Below are 7,776 nucleotides of genomic sequence, written 5' to 3' on the forward strand. Positions count from 1 at the left end.
ATCTGGCCTTCTGATCCGTCTGCCTGTCAAATACTTTCCGACCGAGCTCAGGACGCATTAAATCTAACCTCGTTCTTAATCGATGATTTTGGAACAACTCGGCTGGTGTTTGGCCTGTAGTACTATTTGGTGTCGTTCGGTAACTGAAAAGAAATCGCGCTAAACTTTGCATAATCGAATCGCTATCCTCCGCCTTAAAAAATTGCTTGAAAGTTTGAACAAAACGCTCTGCTTGGCCGTTGGATCGAGGGTGATACGGAGCAACAAGTGTGTGCTTGATTCCGTTTGCTTTCATAAATTTACAGAATTCTTCTAAAGTGAACTGTGAGCCATTATCACTCACGAGTTGTTGTGGATTGCCATACCGAGCAAACATATCGCGAAGCTTTGCGATTGTCGCTTCAGTAGTGATGCTGGGCATCATTTCTACTTCAAACCATTCTGAGTGGCTATCGACGACAATTAGAAACATTTTACCCATGAATGAACCTGCAAAATCGATGTGCACTCTCTACCACGGCATTTTTGGCCAATCCCACGGGTGTAAGGGTGCCGGTTGGGGCTTGTTACGTGGCTTCTGACAGTTGTCGCATTTCCTTACGATTGTGGCCATATCTCTGTCAAGATTGGGCCACCAAACGTGAAGTTGCGCGAGTGGCTTCATACGGACGATACCTGGGTGCCCAGTGTGTAACTCATATAGCACATGTTCGCAAGGCTGGCTGGGAATTATTACTCGAATTCCCCACAATCAACAATCATCTTCGACTGTAATTTCGTGACGTTTGCTAAAAAACCCGTAAAGAAAAGCTATCCGCCAAACTTTTATCTACCTTCGTCATAGTGGAGAAGTTATAAAAAAAATTGCATTTTGAAGCGAAAAAAGTCAAACATTATACATCTCAGATGGAAAGTAGTCAAGTTATTATTCTTTTTTAATTGTTTCCAGATGCCACCTGTTATGTGTACCCAGTCTTTGTGAGTATAAGTGGGGTTCGTCTGAGAAATAAGACGGAAAAAAAATTTTTCCCTCTGTGAAAAGTTTTGACCTCGGCATTTGAGGTTGACGAAAAAGATTAAGACGGCTCTTCCTAAAATGAAAGGTATTTTTGATAGATGGCAAACGAGCGGACGTTGCAGCACTTAAATTTTAAAACTAGTAAAACTTCACAAGTCTAACGCAACATTTGTGCAAATTTTTCCAATAATCCAACTATATTGGGTCGTTAAATGTTAGTGAAATTTTAAACCAGTCATTAAAGACTTCTGCGTCAACAACTTTTGTCCAGGGACTCTTAAAATACTCTTTCATACTCCAGCAATGTTCTAGTATAAAACAAATTTCTCTGAGATGGTTAAGAGTGGTAAAAATCTACCAACGTTCGATGAAAAAACATCAAACTACAATGGAACTTAACGTAAGATTGTAATACGTACATGTTATGGAGAGAAGAGAGTTGGAATATAGGATTTTTTTACCTGACATGACTCGTAGTTGTCGAGGCTGTTTACGTTTTCCATCTTGTATCCAACTTTCTGAGTAGGATACGCTTAAAAATCTACGTTAAAACACCGTTCTATTTCACAAAAATGAGTTCCAATTATGGGTGGATGGTGAACGTGGCTGTTTTCCTTACTTAGTTTATTTGTTACTTCTTTCTGTATGAGCGAAGACAATGAAATTTATATATGAAATAAGATTGCACTCATAAATGAATCGACGCATCCTCCCTCGGTGTAAACGTATTTAAGAAAGCCATGATAACCTGTTCTCGTTTACTTTTACCATCCTTCTTTAGAAAAAAAATGACTTTATCAAGGATTTTCTCATTTGTAGTTTAATTTTGCTAAGCCTTTAAAATGCGTTACCGGTCGTCGACTAAAAAAGAAAAAGAAAGTACCGGTGTACTTTTAGTCCCGAAGATTCGACGACGACGTGACCGAAAGGTACATGAATTGGGAAATCAGGAAATCTGGTCTGGTTTCCTTACTCAGAGCGCGTGGCAATGGAACATAACGCTTATATCTGTTGTGCTTAAATTTTCATCTGTGATTCAAATTTTTGGATCGCTGGCTCTGTATGCAATTGGCCGAGTAAGTTGTGCTTTAAGAAAACGCTCCTTTCACCCAATTCAATTCGTGAGCCATGAAAAGTGCTTCATAGGATTCCTACGCGGTTTTCAGCGATAACTGCGATCACTTACATTTTTTCGTGGAAAATGTACTCGAAGCCCTTAAAAGACATTCAAAACAAAAGTTAACCAGAAGAAGGCAGTTTCAAAATTAATGTGGCGTTATGATCTATAATATTGTGGAAGGGCCATCAAAACTGCTCTGTCATCTATTAGCATACCTGAAGACAAAGAAAAACGATTTGATTGCAACATATGCGAAGGGTTGAACGACAATCGTGCACTATCTGAAATTGATATGTGAAAGACGTTGTGCTACAATGTCATTCATTTATTGTTTAAATGTTTGAGTTATTAAACTGGATAGGAAAGGATATTGAATAACAGAAAGTGAACAAAAAATCGTGCACTGCCCAATCCATTATCTTCGTTGAGGACAGTGTGGATTCAAGACCTTTCGTCCGTCAGTTCGGGAACAAGTTTTTGTCGAATACTCTGTTAGTTTAAAAGAAAGAAATATGTTGGCGTTAATTCTGTGTTGCTATCTATATTACTATTTACCATAATTCAGTCCATCCTCGCCGTGGCCAGAGGCCCTCAATGCTGTTTGCCCTTTGCCTTCTACTCAGCTCTTCCCAGCTGACTTCTCTTTCCCCCATCCCTTTTTCAATTTTCAGGTATAAGATTAATAGCAGATTTTATCGCGACGATTTCCGTTGCGCACAGCTTTTTTTCAATTTACCAGTGACAAATTTCCCGCGAAATTTTCTAACGAAAATTTACTCATGACACGTGACTCGCAAAAATTGGTCACTCCTTTTCCTGTAAAACTTGAACTTAAGATTAAAAACAAGGGGAAATGATGAGACCATTATTTTTTCTTGATGAAAGCAATTTATTAAATTAAAGAGACTATTTGTTGCACTATTGTTAACCTATTGTTACCCTATTTGTTAACCTTTGCTACCCTAATAGTAGCAGTATGCAGGACGCTTATCATATATGAACTTCGTAATGGACCTCGCCCAACAAAGTTTGAGGTTCGATTTCTCATGGGAACTCGGAATATTTTCTTTGTCCCACGCTCGCGACAAGACGAAAAAAAACATCTTTCTCTATTTCTTTAGCGAGCTCAAAACCTTGCCATCTTTCTTATTCTACTCGTTACCCTGTGAGTGTGTTCTAAATAACTTAGCTCAAAAGGTTTAGGCATAAGGTGTTTTATGGAGGAGAAACTCAACTTCTTCTTTTATCAGAGGGGGAAAGTTTCTAAAGAAACTGTGGTGCTGTGTAGGTGGTAGAGTATAAGAGGGTAATTTAGTATTATCAACTGAGTTGATATCTTAAATTGGCTACCGTAAAGAGTTTTACAACTGACTTTTAGAGCATTGGCCCTTCGTCAGAGCAAATAACGAAGTACTTACGCTCGAAATGTCAGCCTTAAACTCTCTATGGTGGCGAATTTACCTTATCAACTCAGTTGATAATGCTAAATTACCTAATTACCTCCCTTACTTTCCGCTAAACATCATTTAATTAGTTCTGGATATGAAAATATTTATGCAGTCCATGGAAAACCAACGAGTACGACGGAAATGACAAAGTATTCTCTGAAATCAATGTAATTTTTGTTTTCCAGCAAGTGTTAGGGGCAGAAAATTTGATCGTTAAAATTCAAAAAGGGCGAATGCTCGCAGAACTGATACCACATTGAGATATTCTAAAGAGGAATATAGAGGTAGAATTGGAATTTACAACTCGCTAGTTTCAGTCTCAAATATTCCAGAAAACCGGGACGCCAACCATGGTATGAAAAGGTTCAAGGGGAAAATGAAAATAGACCAGCATATATTCAAGCCCTTTTATTTCATCTCTATATACTCAGGGTGCATATCGTAAAATCACACAAGTCATTTTTATGAATTCTCGCTTCCAAGCCAGGTCTTCACCAGGACAAGCATTGTTTTGGTTCATCCTTAAATCGAAGAGAGGAACGTCACTAATGGAGAGAATTTTTTCCAGGTGTCATAATTACATGTATTCACATCGCTGAATCAAGTCGAAGATTTTTATAAATGAATGTAATAAACAGATTTATACAGCGTCAAATTCACTAATTGTCCATGGTGTTCTACATTAAGATTATTGAAAAGCTGAAAGAAAGGGAGAAAAGGAAAAAAAAAAAAATATATATATGTATACGAATAGACTAATTTAAAAATTATAAGATAATTAAACATATTTATCATCAAAAAAAAAAAATAAATAAACAGGGTTACGACCTTGTTCAAAAAGATACGTTTTTAAACGTCTTTTAAAACTGTCAATTGAAGAACAAGATCTTAGTCCAGTTGGGATCGAGTTTCATAGTCCTGGTGCCGCCAAAGGAAACGTTCTCTCTCCAAAAGTCTTTAGTATCGCCTTCGGGGTCGCCAGAGGGTATTGAGAAGAGGACCTTAGTGTCCCTTTAGAGGTGCAATAATTAAGTAAGTCGCATATGTAGCCGGGCACTGCTCCATTGATAGCTTTGTAGATCAGTGAAAGAATTTTATAAACTATACAGCGACGGACAGGAAGCCAGTGGATCTCCTTTAGGATAGGGGTCATGTGGTCAAGTTTCCTGGTACGTGTAACAATTCGAGCTGCTGTATTTTAAACGGATTGCATCTTGAAAGTAGACGCAGAGGTAGCAGACGAATGAATGGCTGGCTGAATAAGACTTACAGTTGGATTCATCAATAGATAACTTAAAGGGTCAGGTAGAGTTTTTCATAAAAGTATTTCACCAAATGAAAAATGCTTTTTTACCTACCGTTTCTTTCCTCGCAATTGGTGCCCTTGTATTCAGATGGGCAAAGGCATCTGTAACCTTTGTCTGTAAATCCTGTCTGACAAGTGCCATTATGTTGGCATGGAGTCTGTCCACAAGTGTTCTAATGTGAAAACGAGGTTTAAAAGCAGATATATGCCAATCGAAGTGGTAAGTTGCAATGGTACTATAAAATGAAAATCAAATCAACCGACCAACCAGCCAGGCAACAAATCAACGAAACAAACCAATTGGAAACAAACATTGCGCAACCAGCCAAACAACATGCCAGCGAATCAACTTAACATCGAACATTTACGGGCTAAACAACCCGAGGTTGAGCCAACTTTATATACTAATCTACGAAATGACAAGTAATGTTATTCAAAAATCACCAAACCCAGGATAAACGAAAAGCACAAATAAGAATGATGAATATCTACAGATAAGAATGTACTCACCATTGTTCCCTTATATATGTAGTTTGTCCAAGACTTGAGATCCTGAGGATGTTCATTGTGTGTGGAATTATTCAGTTCGCATTTTAAGATCACTGGAGATCCGCTGGTCACTAATTCGTTATAGCTGACGCAGTTGGGTTCCATGTAGCATAGAGCTGAGCAGAAGTCTTGCACTGGGGATTCTGCGGTTCCTATTAAGTGGTTCATGAACCGTTTGCCAGAGAAAGCAAGAGAAGATGCAAATTCCATCTTGCGACAGAAATCTTTGGGAAATTGAATCGGATTTGATTAGTACCATTTATGGTTTAGTCTAGACAGGTAAAGAACCAGTTGCGTTTTTGACGGATTGAGCAAAGCCAATGGAGTAATGAAACCTACGAGTTGTATAACAACATTCCAACATTGATTTTTATTATAAGAAGCCAGTGTGAGTTAAAATCTCTGAATTTTTTTTGTTTTGGCTGCGAGGGCTTTTTTATATCCTTGAGTTGGTGATCCCACTAGTTAGTTCAATTCATGTGGATGAGACATAAATTCCACACTTGCCCTAAACTTTAAACTTTTTCATAACTACTCGTAAAGAGAGAGACTCCCTCAGGGTGATTAGCGTAGAAAGAAGAGGAAGAAGAGAAGACCGATGAAGAGTCCTGTTGCCTCTGGATAGTGGAGAGTTTTGTCACCCACTAGTTTCTCCGGTCCTTTCATTGTAACAGAAATAACCAGGAGTCCGTGTTAATTTTAATCATACAGTAGGAAGACCTGCATTTTTTATGCGTGGGCTGCGATTGGCGGCTTAGAATTTGGGTCGTCTTAATAACACTAAACAGAAAAAAATGTGTTGTCATTATTTACCAAAAATCAACACGTCGGCCTTTGGCATAAAAAAATTTCCAACAATTATCTCAGAGTTTTGATAAATAAATTTACGCTGGATGGTCTAGTTAGCCATGTAACCTTTATATCTATGGGAAAAACTGAAAATAACGAATATGAAATTGAATGTGCGTCTGACTTAGTTGAACTGTAATGATTTTATGTCAGCTCGGAGGAAATGAAAGCATAACTCATCTCCTTCACCCGCAACTTTGATTATCAATAAAGACAACAGGGCGACCAAGAAGTAAAATTTTCTGGAAGAAGCCATGGTAAAGACTAAATTGAGCGGCTGCGTAGGATAATCGCTGGTTACTTCTGAAAAGATTTTTATGCCTGTTTAGTTCTTTTGTATGCAGAGAGTTCTAATCATACATTAAGGAGATGTGGATTTTCTTTGCGACTTTGTTCTTTCCAGGGCTGCGATTGGCTCAGAATTTAGCTCAGGCGGCATTCGATCTGATTAAGGTAAATAAAACTCATTGAAAATGTGTCAGTTAATATAAGCTCGATCGATTAAACAGCATGCGAAATATTCCGCTACTGAGATAATTGTGAACAGAGTTATTATTGCGCCTCAAGGTTTTAAAAATCTTTTGACCACACGATGATCGAGTAAAGGAACAGGTGTAATAGTTATTCCCGGAAGATCAAAATATTATATTTTTTACTCTTCCTTTGCCGTCACTGAAGCCGGTGGACATGGAATGAAGGATTTGGCTTGAAGTAAATAATGAGGTGTCTGAAAAAGGAACAGGTTTAAAGCTTGTTCTCCGCACGTCAAGTTTAAATCGAGAAAAAGTTCCATGCTTTTGTTGATGCTCTGTTACTAAGATGAGAAAGTCATTTTATTTGTGGACACAGAATTCCTATTCATATACTTTATTTCCAAATTCTGATAACTTTATCAACCTTCAGTAATTCGAGATTATCAATCGCCTTAGCAGATGAAAAGAAATTGAGAAACAACGTCAGTTACTTCCCTTTAGTTCATTTCTCTAATCTTAGGAGAAAGTCATCTTTCACAAAGAAAGATTTGGTCTTTCATATGAACTATTATTTCAGCATCTATTTTAGATAATCAATAGCACTCTTTATTCATACAAGAGTGTTAGCTGTTAAGCATCCTTGACTCTGTTCAAAGCTTTCTACTTGTGAATGAAACGTTTTGGCTCACTTTTGATAGCTTGGAATGTAGTTCTTGCAGCACAGCAGCTTAACTTTGTTGTAACCGCTGGCTAAAAAAAGAAGATCAATGGCTCCCATAAAATGTCAAGTGTAAACGAGCGCTAGGTAACTTGAATTATGAAAACATCTAAACTCAGCCATGATTGTGTTAATCAATTACGAACTTTTTGGTTTGTTCAAACCTTTCACTCTTATTGCGTTCCTCTTAAAATGTTAAAATCGGAAACTCATCATTATCATTAATTATTTTGGGTTATAGATGCACGTAGATCTTCCTCAGCTCAAAGATTATGGAGGATGAAGTCAGTAGAAG

General features: G+C 37.7%; 1 protein-coding gene across 3 annotated transcripts in view; it reads right to left on the reverse strand.

The window, feature by feature from the left end:
* LOC131773433 (fibrillin-3-like) overlaps window positions 1–7,776 on the reverse strand; it is a 164,204-nt gene that overhangs the window by 95,473 nt on the left and 60,955 nt on the right. The gene's annotated exons all lie outside the window — the stretch shown is intronic.

Source organism: Pocillopora verrucosa, chromosome 5 (genome assembly GCF_036669915.1).
Source record: "Pocillopora verrucosa isolate sample1 chromosome 5, ASM3666991v2, whole genome shotgun sequence".
NCBI lineage: Eukaryota > Metazoa > Cnidaria > Anthozoa > Scleractinia > Pocilloporidae > Pocillopora > Pocillopora verrucosa.